The sequence below is a fragment of the Rana temporaria genome, chromosome 5 (assembly GCF_905171775.1).
Source record: "Rana temporaria chromosome 5, aRanTem1.1, whole genome shotgun sequence".
Taxonomy (NCBI): Eukaryota; Metazoa; Chordata; class Amphibia; order Anura; family Ranidae; genus Rana; species Rana temporaria.
This window is the reverse complement of record NC_053493.1, coordinates 334,050,350-334,070,498: the sequence shown is the minus strand read 5'-3', so window position 1 is coordinate 334,070,498 and position 20,149 is coordinate 334,050,350. Positions and strand designations below refer to the sequence as shown.

General features: G+C 40.9%; 1 protein-coding gene across 1 annotated transcript in view; it reads left to right on the top strand.

Annotated features, from left to right (window-relative positions):
* Nucleotides 1-20,149, top strand: part of ARFGEF1 (ADP ribosylation factor guanine nucleotide exchange factor 1) — a 232,892-nt gene that overhangs the window by 56,749 nt on the left and 155,994 nt on the right. The window lies entirely within an intron of this gene.

The window sequence follows — 20,149 nt, the reverse complement described above, 5'->3', positions numbered from 1 at the left end:
ATTTTTATTTAATTTTTTTATCCAGTATTACAAGAAATTTCAATTTAGGAATGTTTATCTGTATTGGAGAGGGGTAATGGATTTTTCTTCTTTATATTGTCATTTAGAAAATGACATCATTAGTGTGAAGTTAGACCCAGATTTAAGATAATGGTTAAAAGTTTGGAATGAATTATTAGTATTATTATTATTATTATTATTATTATTATTTATTATTAATTTTTTTTTTTTTTTTTTAAGAATCTTTATTTTTCATGCACAATTATTTTATTATTTTGATGAATGCAGTGTGCAGACATCCGTAGTATTGGCAAACAATTGCAATCATTTGGAGACATATATTCCAAATGATTAACAGCCCCCCCTTGAGATCGCTATGCCAGAGGGCAATGGAAGTGGTCCCAGTGCCTAAACATGCAATTATCCTACAACCCAATAATTCTTGTCGAGATCATGGTGGTCATCTCATGTATGGGGGTAGCCTTCATATACAGTATTTCATTTTAATGAATTTTTGTTGTTTTTTTTGTTTTTCGGGTGGTTAGTAGAACCCCAGCTAAATGGCACAAATACAGAACAAGTCTGCAGATCATAAAAAAAAGTATTTCTCTGCATAGTCGCTTCTGATCAGTGAGTATTAGGCCTCATTCAGGTGGGCGTATTTAAGTGTATACCTGTTCGAGGGGCATGTTTGTCCCCTATGCAAGCAATCCCATTTATGACATTTGGGATGCAGCAGCTGCAACTATGGCTGCTCCCAATTTGACATCTGTGTGGGTGCCGATTCCCTGAACGCAGACAATGCACATTTGGGGACCAGCACACATATGTATGCCTTTGTGAATGAGGCCTTGAACAAGAGGCTTGGCACGACACCTGGGATACTAGTATTTGTAGAGGAGCGGCCTTTGTATTTCTATTATGACAGGTTTTCTTTAAAGGGGTTGTAAACCTTCTGTTTTTTCACCTTAAGGCATCCTATCCCTTAAGGTGAAAAAACTTCTGGCAGTCACCAGCCCCCCCGTTTTATTTACCTGAGCCCTGGAATGTCCCACGGCGACGACACGCTGTCTCTCTGCCCAGTGGACTCTCGGCTCTTTATTGGCTAGATTGACAGCAGCACAGCCGAGTCCTGCATTCGGCAGGTATGGACACCAAATGTTGGACTCGGGAGTGGTGACCTGTAGGGGCTTTTAAAGTGTCGCCAATGGAAAATGTGGAGTACCAAAATGTTGTTGCCATTTTACAGGTGCGCTCTATTTTAAAGGTTGACATGTTGGGTATCAATCTATTTGGTGCAACGTCATCTTTTATAGTTTACCAGAAATATATTGCAGTTGTGTGTACTAAAATAAATTTGGTATAATTTTGTTACTAAAATTTTGTTTTTGATAATCTGTGCTAATATTGTGCTGCCAGCGCACCGCCTCAGTGTGAAAGCACTCTGGCGTTTACCCTGAGACTGCAAGGGAGCCGTTTTGCAGGCACTTTACAGGTGCTATTTTTAGCCTAAAAGCGCCTGAAAAACCTCTATTCAGAACAGGGTGGATTTGATTTAGATCAAGTCGTTTTAAATCATAATTTAAATCAAAATTTCAAACACTAGTAATAAGGCTTGATTTAAATCAACTTGATTTTAAATCATAATTTTTAAAGAGCAACTGTCATCTCTGTCCTGCAGTGGCTCCTCCTCTGACCCGCTGTTAAATCACAGACGGTCCCATTCACTTTAATGGGACAGCTGGTGATGCGGCAGTGACCCAACAAGGGGAGGGATGTGGATGCCCACTAACAGGCGCTGCCATGATGGATCTGAGATGACAGGTGCTCTTTAAATGTAAGGACAACTTCTAGCTGGTAGTTAGAATCTTTAATAAATGCAAACAAAATGAAGGTTTCCTATTTAGAATAATAAGCTGTCACCGGATCCGACAGAACTCCCTGAAGTTCCGGAAGCTGGCGGAGAGGTGAGTACCAATCAAAAGAATTTTGATTGATAAAAAAAATTAAACAATAATCGAGGAATTACTAGTTAATTTCCACAGCCCTAAAAAAAAAATGTTATCCACCCTTGTTCAGAAATATATACGGTTATGCCCCGTACACACGTGCGGGATTTCCGACAATCCCGAGGGGAAAGCCGAGAACCTGCTTGGTCAGTCTTTCCCCTACACACGGCCGGTTTTCCCGACAGGAAAACTGTTATGGAGCTTTGGTCGGGAATCCCAGCCGTGTGTATGCTCCATCGCAGTTTTTCCCCATAGGAAAACTGACAAACTTTTTCTGGGCAGTTTTTCAGTTTTCCGAGCATGCACACGGCCGGGATACCCCGCCAAAAACTCTCCTCACCGTTTTCCCGTGGGGAAAACTGATCGTGTGTACGAGGCATAAGTCCTGGTTCACATATATACAATGCAATCTAATTCCAGTGCAGACCAAGAAAAGGGTCCTGCACCATTTTGGTGCGAATGCGATGCAATTTCAGCCATACATTTTGGGGCAGATCCACAAAGATCTGCCCCGGCGCATCGCATCTGAGATACGCTACCCCGCCATACCTTACCTGGCTTTGGTTCGAATCCATAAAGATTTCGCGCCGTAAGTTTCGGCGGCGTAGTGTATCTCAAGCGGCGTAACGGCGCGGAATTCAAGTTGGGCGGGTAGGGGCGTGTTTCATTTAAATGAAGCGTGTCCCTGCGCCGAACAAACTGCGCATGCGCCGTCCCTAAATTTCCCGCCGTGCATTGCGCGAAATGACGTCGCAAGGACGTCATTGTTTAGACTTGGACGTAAATTATGTCCATCCCGCAATTCACGGACGACTTACGCAAACAAAAAAAAGCCTCGGAGTTTTAATTCATCTTCAGGCCTAAAATCTTTTTTTAATATATGCTCAAAAAACAAGTCTTGCAGGGAAATATTTTTTTTTCTATTTTCCTTTTTTGGACTAAATTCTCTCAGCAAGCAATGAAATGTACACAGTTTGTATTTGGGTTGGGGGATGTTGTGTTTTTGCGTCCATTTGTTTCTGTATTAATTAACAGAAAAAGCATTCTAAACTGTTTCTGGAGAATCATGAGCAGAGTAACAGAATTTTGTTCCCCAGGAAGAGTGGAGATTGATTGACTGCTCGGGGCATTTCACTCATTGATGTAGTGTTTAGCTTTGTAATACTTTCATATTGTTTCCTGCATTTAATGTTCTATGGTTGTGTAGCGATCCATAAATCCACGGCTGTTTCACTGGTTTTGTTTCTGAACTTCCATGGGGTGAGCCAGATCTATTGTATCATTCACACAGCGTAATAAAAATATAGATCAAGTGCCAAGTTCCTATAGAGTCCTCAGGAAATTGTGTGTTCTAGCTGACTAATGGGCCACCTATGTGTCTACAAGGGAGCATTTTTTCGTTCAGAAAGATTGATTTGATCACTGTTAGGGCTGTTTTTGATATCACAGTCATCTAGTTAAAGTTGAACTCAGTAGAAATAAATATGTGGATGGTTTTGGCTGCCAAAAATTGACAGTTCTATTGGGGTACTCCATCATCCCTGCCAGACTAAGGCCACTTTCACAAGGGCACCTTCTATTCTGTCTCATTTGGTAAGCCTAGACTCCTCTCTCATGGAGAATGGAAATTTATATTATTCGTGACTTCTGTGTCTGTTCTGATTTATTTAGTCCAATGCGCTTCGACCTATATCGGGCCACATCAGGTCAGGTCAGTAAAAGCAGATCTGGATGCAAATAGAGTGCATTTCTGTTTACATCCAGCCACCCAGATAAATGCCAGTCTGTTTTTGATCTACGGGTTGAAAAAAACAACTGCTGGAATGCCCATGTGAAAGGGCCTAAAGCCGGCCATAGATGGAGCAATTTTCTTCCCTGCAGCCACCGGTCCCAAGAGAGAAAATCGCTCGATTCCCCCATCAACCCAGTCAGTCGACAGGGGGAGCTTTCCCAGCCAGGAGAACACGCATGGCCACTGGCAATAATCCGGTAAAAAAATCTGACATGCTGGTGGTTACCAAGTTGGGTTGATCAACTTGGGTATATTCAGCCTGCCCATACATGGTTTGAGATTTGAACTGTCTATGGGTGGTATAGAGTGACAATACAGTGAGGTCCACACCTTGTCTGAGATGTAGGGAGCTAATACAAAGACATTTTAAGAGCATTCAAGAGCCCGCTTGCTGATTATTTATATTTATATATATATATATTTATATTTATATATATATATATATATATATATATATATATATATATATATATATATATATATTATATATATTTATACCAACCTATAATAAGGCTTACCTGTAGGTAAAAAAAATCTCCTAAACCATTACAGTTTAGGAGATATTCCCCTCGCGACTAGCCACTGAATGCAGCGGCGTATGCGCACAGGGGATTTTCGGCTTAAGGCCCGGCAGCCGCCGGACCTTGCCCGAAAGAAGTCTCCCGCGCGCTGGAGCCGCGATACCCGGAAGATACGAAGAGGGGAAATGTCGTCTCCCTCGACTTTGACCGGCAGCGGTACCGACGCCTCGTTCCAAGGCAAGTATTTCATAATGAGCTAGGTGCCAGAGAGAAAAAAAAAAAATGTTTAGCCTATACAACCGCTTTAAAATAAAGAAATAAAAATTCCAGTATACATATTGTAGATGCTATAACATTCACGCAAACCAAATAATATACACTTACAGTATTTAGTTTTTTTTTGTACCAAAGACATTTTGGCCTAAATTCATGAAGAATTTTTTTTTATTGGATATATTTTATAGCAGAAAATTATTATTTTTTTATCTTATTTATATAACAACAAATAAAACACCCAGTTGTGATCAAATACCATCAAAAGAAAGCGCTATTTGTGAATATAAATTTCATTTGCATACAGCATTTCATAAACGAGCCATTACCAGTTATTGTAGCGCAAAACATGGCCTGGTCATGAAGGGAGTAAAACCTTCCTGGAGAGCAAGTGGTTATTTATTCTGGGCATTGGATTGCATTAATGATTTTTATTTTTATTTTCTCCTGCCTGTTACTGCTCCTCTTCTAATACACCTGTAAATGCCTATTTTCACGTAGGCAGATGGGCTTAGATAGAGGTGCTTTTTCAGGCTGAAAAAAAGGGCAAACGCCTGTTGTGTTTTTTTTTTTTTTTTTTTTTTTTTGTTTTTAGCTTTGTGTGCATGAGGCCTAAAATGTATTTACTAGATTTGGTGACGGGGCTGTGATTTCTCTTTGGAAGTGTATCTCTTTCATCAAATAATACTCCTCTGTGCAGCATCTGTACAGGTCCCTGGAGGTATAAAGGGCAGCGTACAATTACATTTCAGCCAGATGTCGTCTTCAGTTTTGTCATTTGCTACAAATGTCACTTCACAATTTCATGTAAAATCTCAAATTGCAATGATATTAAATGGTTATTTCATTTTGTAGTAAAAAAATAAAAACATTTATTACACTACCTCAACAGTCTATTGCAAGCTTATATTTAAAGAGTAACTCTACTTCTGTTGAGAAAAAAAAATTCCCCTCTATGTACATTACAAGATTTTAACAAACTTTGTTTGCGGATTCCTACTTTTTTTGTTCTGAAGAAATCCCTGTGTGTTTCTCTGTGTCTATGTGGGAAAGTGAGTCTAATGGGAGTGGTTTATTAACCACTTCCATACCGCAGAACTTCATATGACGTCCTGGACTTCAGTGGTGATATCTGAATGATGGGAGCAGCTACAAGCATCATTTTTTTTTCAGCCGGCGATTCCTTTCATCGAAAAAAAAACAATCATAGTGGCTGATCAGCCACTTGATTGTTCTTACAGACGGCGGGAGGGTACGTCCCCCCTACCTCCGGAGCTTCTACCGGCTCACCCGTGCGATCGGCGACCCGGAGAAGAAATCCACCTGTGCCGGGAGTTGATCATAGAGAAAACCGAGGGACAGACGGCAATCTCTATGACTCTGAAGCACAGGCGTGATGTTATGACGTCGCGTTCAGGCCGGTGGAAGTAAACAATGCTGGGAACTTGGCTGGAAAGCCTGAGATCATTTAATTTTATTTTTTTTGATCTCTGGCTTTCCAGCCTGAAGGACCCCACATCTTATAGACCCCACATCTCTCCATAAAGAGGACCTATCATGCACCATTCCTAATACAAGGGATGTTTACATTCCTTGTAATAGGAATAAAAGTGATCAAAAAATCTATTTAAAGGGACAGTGTAAAAATAAAAAAATGTAAACCTAAAAATAAATATTAAATCGCCCCCGTCCCCACATGCTTGCACACAGAAGCAAATGCATACGTAGGTTGCGTCCGCATATGTAAACGACGTTCAAACCAGGTATCACTACGAACGTTGGAGCGATGGCAATAATTCTAGCCCAAGACCTCCTCTGTAACTCTAAACATGTAACCTGTAAAAACGTTTAAAGTGTCGCCTTTGGAGATTTTTAAGTACCTAAGTTTGGCGCCATTCCACGATTGTGCGCAAAGCGTGACATGTGAAGTCTCTATTTCCTTGGTGTAACATCATCTGTCACATTATACAACACAAATTGGGCTAACTTTACTGTTTTGTTTTTATTCATGGAAGTGTTTTTTCCCCCAAAAAATTGCGTTTGAACATTTGCTTCGCAAATATATATATATATATATATATATGTGTGTGTGTGTGTGTGTGTGTGTGTGTGTGTGTGTGTGTGTGTGTGTGTGTGTGTGTGTGTGTGTGGCGGCCTGCTACTTTCTAGGTGGTGCTGCTTTAAATTTAGAGGGTAGTCTGAGAGTTAGTTGACTCAGACTGTATGATTTTTCAAAATTTTGGGCCTCTGTTCCAGCCATGGCTGTACTGTGAGTGACCACTATTGTTGTCTGGGGTGCCGTTACCACCCCAGGCCAAGGGTGGCAGCAGTCGGGACAAGGTGTTTTGGGTGTTCCCCTTCGGTAGCCAATCAGAGGGAGTTGATCGTCCCGCTGTGCATTCTGGGGAGGAACGCCATTGGTCCGGGGTCGTCGTCTATCCTGGTCTGTCGTCCCACCACCCCCCATGTGTGGCCCTTCTGGCCAGGGGTACGTGTTCAAGTGTTCCTGGCTCTGGGACCACGTTGGTCCGGGGTTGTGATCTACTAAGTAGGTCCGGTAGTCAGACTGGGTCTACGCTTGCAGAGTGGTTCTGTGCTGTCCGTCCCGAGGGAGGAAGCCACTCAATGAAGAACCTGTCTTGGAGAGCACCGAGCAAGAGACTGGTATCTAAGGAGAGGCCTTGAACTTCATCGAAGGACGCACTACTACTGAGAGACTGAGTGATGGTCGCCTGTCAGTCCTAAGTCTACAAGGAGTTAATCGGGAGAGATCCGGGTGCTGACTCCGTTGTGAGAGGATTTTGGACCGAACATACCTCCATCTGAAGGAAGGCAGAGACTTTACCAAGTTTCCGTGTGACATCCTGGCTGCTAGGCTAGTGAGAGAGGCCTATCCAGGAACACAATACCCACTCTGGCTAGAGTGGCGACGAAAGCTGTGTTGCTGGAAGCAGGACTGTTTCCGGACAGAAGTTGTACATCTGAACCTATTACCTGTTACCTCTTCAACTACTTATTTTATTATTTGACCAAGTTCAACAAATAAAGCAGAGAAAAAAAAGTCTAAAGTGTGGACATTGAACTTTTTTCTCAACTCTCATCTGATACTCTAGACGGCGAGGAAATGGTGGTAACCTGCCACCCAAAACAAACCAGCAGCTCCTCCGGGGGTAATACATATGTATGTATGTGTGTATATGTGTATATATATATATATATATATATATATATATATATATATATATATATATATATATATATATAATGTGTGTGTAAAATATATATATATATATATATATATATATATATATATATATATATATATATATAGTGTGTTTGGGGATTCTGAGTAATTTTCTAGGAAAAAAATGCTGGAATTTGCATGGTATGGAAGTGGTTAATTCTCAACCAGCTGCTGCACCTGCATCCCTTTTTAGATGTGATTTCCTATTGGGAGTATCTCATCAAAAATTGATTTTTTCTTGCAGGGGATGTCTGATATCCGACTTGTATTTTAGTGCAGACTTCTGGGGTAATCAGTGAGCCAATCGCACAAGCAGGAAATTGTTTCTGGGGGCTTTCTGTATACATTCTGTGTACATAACTCCTCCAGGTAGCCATACATATTGCATGTTATAGAAAATTACAGAGAGATTAAAAAGGAAAGGTATTTTTTAATAACATTTAATCACAATATGACTTGTGTCGCAATTGTACATAATATATATAAAAAAAAAATTCCTAACTAAAGTGGTTAGACCTTAGTGTGTGTATATATAGCCCAAACGTTCCTTTTTTAGTTTTGATTACAGTTTAGGAGTATTAAACATTTGTCAGTTTTTTTTTTTTGTTAGTCTTTTTTGCCGTCTGTCTTCCATTAGGAAGTGAGAAAAAAATCTCAACAAAACGAGGGAATTCCCGTTCGTTGTCACCAGATGCTTTTCCATCACCTTTTCTTCTGACGATGGCTCAAAGCTCTATTAGATTTACTTATTAATTTCTTCAGTTACTTCCTGGTTTCTATGCCTAGGCAAATTATGTCATACACCCAGCAGTCTTCAGGAGGAGAGGAGGGGCTTTCTCAGCTAAGTACACTCTCCTGCCGCTGTTCCGTCAGATTAGGCGACCCGTGAAAATCTTGTTTCGGAAGCGACCCAAAGAAGCTAATGTTCAAATACCGCAGCTGCTGACTTTTTTAAAATAAGGACACTTACCTGTCCTGGGCGCCCGCAATGTTGGCACCCGAAGCCGCTCTGTCCCTCGGCTCTCGGGTGTTGCGGCCGCCATCTTCGGTAAGGGAATCAGAAACGTCCTGGTTCCCTACTGCGCAAGTCGCACTGCGCGATCTGATTGGTCCCTGCTGTCTTCTGGGACCTGTGTGTCTCCCAGAAGACAGCTGGGGGGATGGAGGAGGTGCCGGACGTAGCTTAGATATCCACTGATATCTATGCCTGAAAGTGGGAGCAAAGTACCTGGATTACACAGGTATCTGCTCCCCTCTCCCCCTGAAAGGTGCCAAATGTGACACCAGGGGGAGGGGGGATTTCGAAAAGCGGAAGTTCCATTTTTGGGTGGAACTCCGCTTTGAGCCCCCTTTCACACTGGAGTGGGAGGTGCGGTGGTGGTAAAGTGGCGCTATTTTTAGCAGCGATTTACTGCTAATTTTGCGGCACCATTCAGCTGTTAGCGTGGTGGTATTACCCCCGTGAGCGGCCGAGAAAGGGTTAAAACTGCCCGATTTCAATGGGCAGGAGCGGTGAAGGAGTGGTATACACACCACTTTTTCACCGCTCCAAAGATGTGGCTAGCAGGACTTTTTTTCCCGTCCTGCTAGCGCACCTAGTGTGAAATCCCTCTGGCTTTCAAACTGGAGAAACAGCAGCAGCTGTTTAGGGTCAGTTTGCAGGCACTATTTTTTGCGCAATAGCGCCTGCAAACCGCTCCAGTGTGAAAGGGGTCTAAGGCGTTTTGCTTCAGGTGACAAAACGCTCAGATGTGAACAGGTGCCATTGAAATGAATGTGATTTTGCGTGTTGGGTGTTTTTCAGGCGTTTTTTTTTTTCCGTGCATTTTATGAGCTGAAAACGCTTAGGCGTGAATGCAGCCTAAAAGAGCAACGATCTGCAGAGTCGGCAATGGAACAGGGAATGTTTTTTATTTAGTGTAGTGACAAAGTGACTTTAAGCACTCCAGTATATGAATACATGGTTCTCCTGTGGATTGCATCTCGCCATTCCCTTTGGGTGTACTTTTTATTAATCAAATTTCAGTTTCCTAATTCTATCCCAGACTGTATATGTAACCTCCCTCGTCCTTGGGAGAAAATGAAACATCATTCATTCCTCCAACTCTGGCACAGCGCTATGTACATAATAATGAGTAATAAGGATTTTAGGATATTTAGAGTTGATTTAGGAAGCAATTAAACTCTCTGGTTGGAGACATCTCAGTTTTTGTGACCTATAAATCTCTGGAAATGGGTTGAAAGTTGAACAAGCTTGTCTTTGTGTGTTTTCACATAACAAAGAACAATTGCAAATAGTTTCTGCAATCAGTTATTGTGGGTATGAATTCTAGAATGACTGACTGTTTTCTGCCAACCTTAGATCCAGACTGGCCATGCATGGGCAAGAATTGCTAGAAATCCTCTAGGGGGCGCTCTGTAAAAGAGATTGCAAGCATCTTCTTGTGCTGTGAAATCTCAGAACCCGATCATACTTTTATTCCAAAAGCGAGTGAAGGATTGATTCAGTCTGCAAAAGTAGAAGAATATGTAGTACAGGGCCGCCATCAGGAGGGTACAGGCAGTACACCTGTAAGGGGCCCAGATGGCAACCCCCCCCTTTTTTTTTTGTTTTGTTAGGGGGTTCGTAGGTCCTCAGGGGCCCAGAGGCCTACAGGGCCCCAGGTGGCAACTCCCCTTTTTTTTTATTTATTTAAAAAAAAAAAAATTCTAATATATTTTTATTATTTTTTTTATTAAAGGGCCATTTTTTTTTTAGGGGTACAGGGGCCCGGAGATCCTTTTTTATAAAAAGGCCCCGGATGGCAACCCCCCTTTTTTTTATAAAAAAAAAATATTTTTATTTATATTTTATTTCTTTATTTTTATTTTTATATATATATATATATATATATATATATATATATATATATATATATATATATATATATATATATATATATATATATATATATATATATATATATATATATATATATATATATAATTTTATTAAAGGGCTCAGAGGGCCCCATGTGGCAAACCCCCTTTTTTTATTTTTTATAAATGTTTATTTTTTATTTTTTGTTTATATATGTATTTTTTTTTTTTTTATTATTAAAGTGCCCAGAGGTCCCCAGGGCCCTGCATGGCAAACCCCCCTTTTTATTTATTTTTTTATAAATGTTTATTTTATTTTATATAATTTTTTTTTTTATTAAAGGGCCCAAAGGTCCCGGATGGCAACCCCCCCTTTTTTGTAATGCGCTAGCAGGACCACTCCAAAAGTCCTGCTAGCAGCATCTTTGGAGCCGTGAGAGAAGCGGTGTGTTTACCGCTCCTTCCCATTGAAAGCAACGGGAAACCGCGGCTATACCGCCCGCAGTGCGCCTCTGCAGAGGCACATTGCTGGTGGTATTAACCCTTTTTGTGCCCACTAGTGGGGGTTAAAACCGCACCGCTAGCGGCCGAATACCGCCACAATTCCGACGATATAGCGCCGCTAAAAATATCGGCGCTATACGGCCACTGTACCTCCCGCCCCAGTGTGAAAGGGGCCTTAGTGTTTGTAAACTCTTGCATATACCCAGTGAAGTAACTGGCCTCAGAGGTTAAGCTAATCCTCCTACATGGGTTGTATCTTTTTAGCTGCAGTCTTCTCTTCATCTGTCCAGAATTTATAGAGCTTGTCTGAACTGTCAGAAAAAAATGGGTCACAAAGCTTAAGTTGCATACTACAGAGCTCACCCCCTCCACACAGCACACTGGAACAGAGCTGAGGCTGTCAGTCACAGACTGTGTGCTGGAGCTCCCTCAATTATCAACTTTTTTCTCTTGTCAAGAAAACAGAGGAATGAAGCAGTAGACAGAAATTACACATATGGTTAATTGAGACAAGCACACAATATAGTCTGCAGGGGTAGGCAACCTGGGGCCCTCCAGCTGTTGTGGAACTACATTTCCCATGAGGCATTGCAAGGCTGGTAGGTAGAATTACTCCCAGAGGCATGATGGGACTTGTAGTTCTGCAACAGCTGTAGGGCCCCAGGTTGCCTACCCTTGCCGCAGAGGGATATGCTTTGTTTAATATTTCATGTCAAAGGTTTCCAAGCATTTTAATGCCCTGATCAGTAAAATTACTTTTTATTTTTTTTGCTGTGCATTTGAATGATGACTTTCATATTACTCTCACATGTGGGTTGATGAACAACAACAATAGAAAGAAACAATCGGGTATTGCCAGGTACTTGAGCATCAGTTTGGCTTTAATTTTTTAACATCCCTGGAGGCCCAAAATGTGCCACCTCTAGTATGATACTAAATTCAACTAGTTTCTGTGGTCCTACCCAGGCTCTGGTGCCCCATAATTGACTACAAAATTTAAAGCGGAGTTCTGGCCACAATTTCACTTTTTAAATATAAATACCCCTGTAATACACAAGCTTAATGTATTCTAGTAAAGTTAGTCTGTAAACCAAGGTCCGTTTTGTTAGGTTGTTACAGCATTTAGACACTTTATAAAATGGAAATTGACTGGGGCCATCTTAAGTGTGGGCATCATGAAGCCAGACTGTATGACTTCCTGGATTTCAGCCTTGCAGACCTCGCACATGCTCAGTGCTGCACAAGCAGTGTCAGATCAGGTTTCAGCACCTGTGCTGTCCAAGTCACATGATTCTTTGAGACTGGGGAGTGCACAGACTCCTGGAAAGTTACACCCACTACATTCCCAGGAGTCTGTGCGGTGCATTAAGCACCTAGGTGCAGGAAGTGGGAAGATTAACTATTCTGCCTAGCAACAACACTTTGAAGGCGTCTAAAAAATATATTTTTTTCGTAAAGGACTAATGACATTTTTTTAAAACTACTGATGTAATGTTATATTTATGGGTGGAACTCCACTTTAACTTATGCATTACTTTACTTTAATAAGAAATTTTATTAGAATGGTAAAACAGATATAGTTAGTAAAAATTCACACTCAAGTGCAGGAGATTGTTCTTTTTTGTTTGCCTCATAATTGATTACTGAGGTTATCAATCAAAGGAAGGTTCCAAAAGACATGGATGAGCGAGTTTGGGGTGGAGGAACTTAACTGGCCTCAACCCGATAGAACACCTTTGTGATGAATTGAAGTGGAGACTTCGAGCCAGGCCTGAATGGTCCAACATTCCCATAGACACACTCCTAAACCTTGTGGACAGCCTTCCCAGAAGAGTTGAAGCTGTTATAGATGAAAAAGGGTGGGCAAACTCCATATTGAATCCTACGGACTAAGACTGGGATGCCATTAAAGTTCATGTAAAGGCAGGTGTCCCAATATTTAAAAAAATAAATGTGTGTGTGTGTGTGTGTGTGTGTGTGTATATATGTGTGTATGTATGTGTGTGTGTGTGTGTGTGTGTGTGTGTGTATATATGTATATATATATATGTATGTATGTGTATGTATATATATATATATATATATGTATATGTATATGTGTGTATATATATATATATATATATATATATATATATATATATATATATATATATATATATATATATATATATATATATATATATATATATATATATATTACACGTTTTTCTTTTATTATAAGTGATCATATACCGTATTTATCGGGGTATACAGCGCCCGGCATATAACGCGCATCCCAAGCTCAACAAGGTAAAAAATAAAAAAAAATAAAACTTACATTTTTTCCCTGCGTCCATTGGCGGCCGTCTGCAGCGTCCGTCTGTGGCCTTGTGGGTGTCTGTCTGCGGCTTCCTTGCGCAGGGTCCATCTGCAGCTTTGGAGGTGTCCGTCTGCGGCCTCCATCCAGGTGTCCGTCTCGTCCAGCGTGTCCGTCTGCGGCCTCCATCCAGGTGAGCGTCTCCGGTGTTCGCTTTTCGATTTTGGCGCGAGCCGAGAGGAGCTGGATTTCCTGTGTGTTCGGCTCCTCTCGGCTTGTCTCGGCTCCTCTCGTGTTGCCGCGGGCGGAGCCTGAGCATGGCCGGCGGGGTATCAGCGTATATCGCGCACCCATGATTTTCCCCTGATTTTAAGGGGAAAAAAGTGCGCGGTATACGCCGATAAATAGGGTAATCCCCGCCCATTTTACATACCTGCCCCGCCCTACTAGATGTCAATAATGTAGGCATGGCAGATAAGAGTGGGGGCTTGCCATTCTACATTCTGGAGTCGCCCCCAAAATTGTCAGTCACCCAGGAGCAGCTGGAATACTGTTGTTGTTGTTATACAGGATTTATATAGCGCCAACAGTTTGTGCAGTGCTTTAGAACATGAGGGCAGACAGTACAGTTATAATACAATTCAATACAGGAGGAATCGGAGAGCAATAGAAGATATAAGGAATGAATGGCTTCCCCATTATGCACCTGAGGAGCATGTGCAGTAAAGGTGGCGACGCAATGGCAAGAGGATCGGCTGCTATTGTGTTGCCATAGATAAGGAGTAAGGAACTCTAAACCGCAGGATCAGCCAGGTATCTGGTACTGTACTTGGTACAAGCTGAATATTCTAAAGCTTTTGATTGTAAGTAAATAATGTGATGAATGATATAAAAAAAAAACAGATACTGAAAAAAATATTCTGTTTTTTCACCCTTTATGCCGCAGGGATCTCCAAACTACGGCTCTCCAGCTGTTGCGGAACTACACGTCCCATGAGGCATTGTAAAACTGACATTCACAGTAGGGCCGAAACAACTAATCGATTAATTACATAATCGATTAGTTGTCAATGAATCGATTACCATTTTCATAATTGATTAATCCAGGGTTTGACAAATTTGCTTGGAATCTAGGAGCCAGCTAAAAATGTTAGGAGCCAGAAAACGCGCCCCGTCCCGACGAGCTTGCGCGCAGAAGCGAACACATACGTGAGCAGCGCCCGCATATGTAAACGGTGTTCAAACCACACATGTGAGGTATCGCCGCGATTGGTAGAGCGAGAGCAATAATTCTAGCCCCAGACCTCCTCTGTAACTCAAAACATGCAACCTGTAGATTTTTTTAAACGTCGCCTATGAAGATTTTGAAGGGTAAAAGTTTGTCGGCATTCCACAAGCGGACGCAATTTTGAAGCGTGACATGTTGGGTATGAATTTACTCGGCGTAACATTATCTTTCATAATATTAAAAAAAATGGGGATAACTTTACTGTTTTTTATTTTTTAATTAAAAAAAGTGTAATTTTTTCCAAAAAAAGTGCGCTTGTAAGACCGCTGCGCAAATATGGCTTGACAGAATGTATTGCAACGATCGCCATTTTATTCTCTAGGGTGTTAGGATAAAAAATATATATAATGTTCTGGGGTTCTAATTAGAGGGAAGAAGATGGCAGTGAAAATAGTGAAAAATGACATTAGAATTGCTGTTTAACTTGTAATACCAACGGCCACCACCAGATGGCACCAGCCTACACATCTGGTGGTAATAACTTGTAATACCAACGGCTCACCACCAGATGGCGTCAGCTCACAAAAAAAAAAAAAAAATCCAGGGATTTGTCGAGCCCTGGATTAAGCAGCCAGTAACATAATGGGGTTAAAAAAAAAAAAAAAAATAGCCCTTTATAGTACAAAAAAGAGCAAATCTCTACTGTAAATATTACTTTCACTGTCCCACAGTAAAAAATGAACCCCTTACAGTAGCGATTATTTGCTCTTTTTGTACTAATTTTAGTTTTTTAACTCCGTTATGTTACTAAACATCTCAGGCCTGGGTCACACCCCTGTGCTTTTTGCAGAAACACACTACAGTTCATTTACATGGTTTCACATCCATGATTTTTTCAGCTGCTGTGTATTTGGAAAGGGCAAGGACTTTTTTTTTTTTTTTTACGCAAAAAGGTGCTATTTGTATATTTTTTTTAGGTTCAATATGCTTCAATGGAGAAGCTGCAGAATTTTTTATTTTTTTTGGGCAATTTGTGTTTTCTAATCAGCCCAACAACAAATTGGCCAACAAAAATAATATTTTTTTTAAGGTTATTAACCGATTATTCGATTAATCGAAACAATAATCGGCCAACTAATCGATTACGAAAATTATCGTTAGTTGCAGCCCTAATTCACAGACATGACTAGGCATGATGGGAATTGTAGTTCCTGAACCACTGGAGGGCCGTAGTTTAGAAACCCCCTACAAGGGAAGCAATAAGGAGTGTGGGCGAGTTGGGAAATACTTTGCGGTTCCATCCAGCAGTGGTTGGGAGGTACACGTGGCATTCGAATACCTGAGGGGGTGGTTTGGGTTGCATTCGATTGATCAAAGTTTAGGAAGACTGCCAGTGGAGATTCTGAGTGTGTGCAAGTCACATATTTGTCATTCCCCGTGTTTTTCATCAGATAGCACAATTTTCTACACTCTGTGTCTTCGTATTTCAGCTGAACTGCTGTCACCTCTCCTGGGAGACGGAGAAACCCGCAGAACTGAGCCTGCAGCTCCTGAGGCATCCTGATATTCTAATGAGTCAAACTACTGTATGCCGACCTTGATTGAAAGCGTTCCTCCCTCGTGCATATACTGAGAAATAGCACAGATAGCATGTGTGCCTGTGGATTTTACTTGCGTTAATTCACTGTGACAGCTATGCTGTTTGATGCATTGGTGCAGAATAATTGCAGATGTAAATATATTAATAAAAAAATAAATTGAAAAGTATTCTAGCAACAAGTTAACCTTCTATACTGTGCAGGAATGTCCCATAACCAGGACAAAATATATTTTTTGTGAGTTTATGTGATTAATAATGGTTTTTATTTTTTATTTTTTTAAGGTTTCCATTATATTTGTCTTGTATTAAAGAGGATAGGATTCATTTTTTTCGTTAGAGGTATTCCTAGTTTGCAGTAAAGTGTTATCAGTGCTCATTGATGGTGGTGTTGGGTGTATTCTACATTTCCACATAGTACCTTACCCAATCTTGTTTGGACTGAGTATAAGCCAAGTTTTTCAGCAATTTTTTTATGCTGAAAAATCCCCCTTGTGTACTGCGCATGCGCGAGCACGTCCACGAGAACGTCTTTCTTGGTGTGCGATTGGGGGGATTATCGTGCGTTGAGCGAAGGACGTGCTCGCGCATGCGCAATACACCCGGCAACGGCCGCTGTTTACAGTAAACCCAGCGGGAGAAGTTGGTAAAACATGGAACAAGGTACTTGAGGCTGCAGATGGGCACAGCGAGGCTGCAAGTGGGCATTGTTGACCCGCATTCCACTTACAGTAGCTACTGCATTTCCCACCCTAGGCTTATACTACTCAAATATATACAGTACTTCAGCCCCGGGCTGATTGTAACATTTCTCAAATTTTATGTAAAAAAATAAAAAATTGCTAGACAATTACTTGGAACCCCTAATTATTATTATTTATATTTATATATATATATATATATATATATATATATATATATATATATATATATGATAATAATAATTGGGGGTTTCAAGTAATTGTCTAGCAAATTTTTATTTTTTTACATAAAATTTGAGAAATGTTACAATCAGCCCGGGGCTGAAGTACTGTGTGTGTGTATATATATATATATATCTCTCTCACAATGGTCCCAAAAATGTGTCAAAATTGTATTGCATTAACCACTTAAGCCACAGACCAATATGCAGCTAAATGCCCAGAGGTGTTTTTACAATTTGGCACTGCGCTGCTTTAACTGGTAATTGCACGGTCATGCAATGTTGAAACGAAATTTGTGTCCTTTTCTTCCCACAAATAGAGCTTTCTTTTGATGGTATTTGATTGCCTCTGCAAATTTTTATTTTTTGTGCTATAAACAAAAATAGAGCAACAATTTTGACAAAAATGCAATATTTTTTACTTTTTGCTATAATAAATATCCCCCCAAAAAAAATTTCTCCTCCATATTTTTGGTAAAAAAAAATCGCAATAAGCGTTTATCGGTTGGTTTGTGCAACATTTATAGCGTTTACAAAATGGGGGATAGTTTTATTGCATTTTTATTAATTTTTTTTTTTTTACCACGAATGGCGGCGATCAGCGACTTTTTTCGTGACTGCGACATTATGGCGGACACTTCGCACAATTTTGACACATTTTTGGGACCATTGTCATTTTCACAGCAAAAAAATGCATTTAAAATGCATTCTTTAGTGTGGAAATGACAGTTGCAGTTTGGGAGTTAACCACAGGGCGCGCTGAAGGGGTTATGTTTCACCTAGTGTGTGTTTACAACTGTAGGGGGATGTGGCTGTAAGAGTGACGTCATCGATTGTGTCTCCCTATAAAGGGGATGACACGATCGATGCAGCCGCCACAGTGAAGCACGGGGAAGCCGTGTTTTACACGCGGCTCTCTCCGTTCTTCAGTTCCGGGAACTGATCGCGGGACCCCAACGGCGATCGGGTCCGCGGGTCTCGTGGTCCCGGTAGAGGGTGTTCTGCTGTCGGAAAAGACATCTTACATTAAATTGAGAAGCAGGGGGTGCTGACTTCTTACCTCTTCTCCCGCAGGGCTGTGGAGTCGTTAGATAAATGTTTTGACTTCTAAATGTTCCGACAATCTAAATTTAGTAGGAGTCGAAGTTGGAGTCGGTGCATTGTTTGCTGACTCCGACTCCGACTCCAGGTACCCAAAATTTCCTCCGACTCCGACTCCAGGTACCCAAAATTTCCTCCGACTCCATGCAGCCAGCGAGTTGAGAAGCGGGGTGAGGGGGCGAAAATGACTTCTCACCAGACGGGCCTCTAGTAATTTGGGGGGCCCTTCGCAGCTTTGCGGGGCCCTAAGCGGCTTGCTTAGTGAGCCTATAGGGCGGATCGGCCCTGGGTCTAGGGCTTATTGTTCTTGCTCTAACGATCGCGGCGATGTGGGCGCTACTAACGAATGCGTTTTTTTTTTTTACTTTTTGTTTTTTTTGACAAACAAAAAAAATAAAAAATAATAATAATAAATTGGGTAACGTTTATTCCTATTACAAGGAATGTAAACATCCCTTGTAATAGAAAAAAGCATCACAGGTCCTCTTAAATATGAGATCTGGGGTCAAAAAGACCTCAGATCTCATATTTACACTAAAATATACAGCGGCCGCGTGGTCCTTAAGTGGTTAATTTCACTGACTTGGAATACGTATGCAGATCGGGTAATGCAGGGAACAGTCATTATCTGCATAGATGTTCTGAGACGGAAAGTACTGAAGCTGGAGGGTCAGAATGACAGCCTTTGTATTTTTCCTATGAAAGTCTTGCTTTCATGCATTTCCTTCATGATTATTGGCTGATCTGATCATTAGGAGCCCCCCTCCCCTCCCAGGTGGACCACATTCAGGGGAAGTGGTTTGGAAAGTATTTTCTATAATCGACTGTACAGTATATTGTTTGCCTAAGAAAAGTAATGTACAAGTCTCTGCTCAGTAAATGGGAAATGTTCAAGTATTGAGCATGCACGTTCAGCTCAAATGACCTCCCATTCTTACTCCATAATTGTGACCCATACACAGGTCTTTACAATAAAAGTAGCTTTATAAACATTTGAAAGCTTAGCAGCAAAGAGCTCTTCTATTATGCGAGTGACATTTTCAGTCAACAAGCCGCCCTTTCTGGAGCTCAGAGCTTTTTACATTGCTGCAAGGCTTTTCTACATAAATAAAAGGGTTATTGTATTTTAACCACTTAAGGACCGGACCAATATGCAGCTAAAGGTTTTTTTTACAATTCGTCACTGCGTCGCTTTAACAGACAATTGCGCGGTCGTGCGACGTGGCTCCCAAACAAAATTGGCGTCCTTTTTTTCCCCACAAATAGAGCTTTCTTTTGGTGGTATTTGATCACCTCTGCAGTTTTTATTTTTTGCGCTATAAACAAAAATATAGCGACAATTTAGAAAAAAATGCAATATTTTTTACTTTTTGCTATAATAAATAGGCCGTTTAGGCCGATACGTATTCGTTTACCTATTTTTGGTAAAAAAAATTGCAATAAGCGTTTATCGATTGGTTTGCGCAAAATTTATAGCGTTTACAAAATAGGGGATAGTTTTATTGCATTTTTATTAATTTTTTTTTTTTTACTACTAATGGCGGCAATCAGCGATTTTTTTTCGTGACTGCGACATTATGGCGGACAATTTTGACACATTTTTGGGACCACTGTCATTTTCACAGCAAAAAATGCATTTAAATTGCATTCTTTATTGTGAAAATGACAGTTGCAGTTTGGGAGTTAACCACAGGGGGCACTGTAGGAGTTAGTGTTCACTTTGTGTGTGTGTTTACAACTTTAGGGGGGTGTGGCTGTAGGACTGACGTCCTCGATCGAGTCTCCCTTATATAAGGGATCACT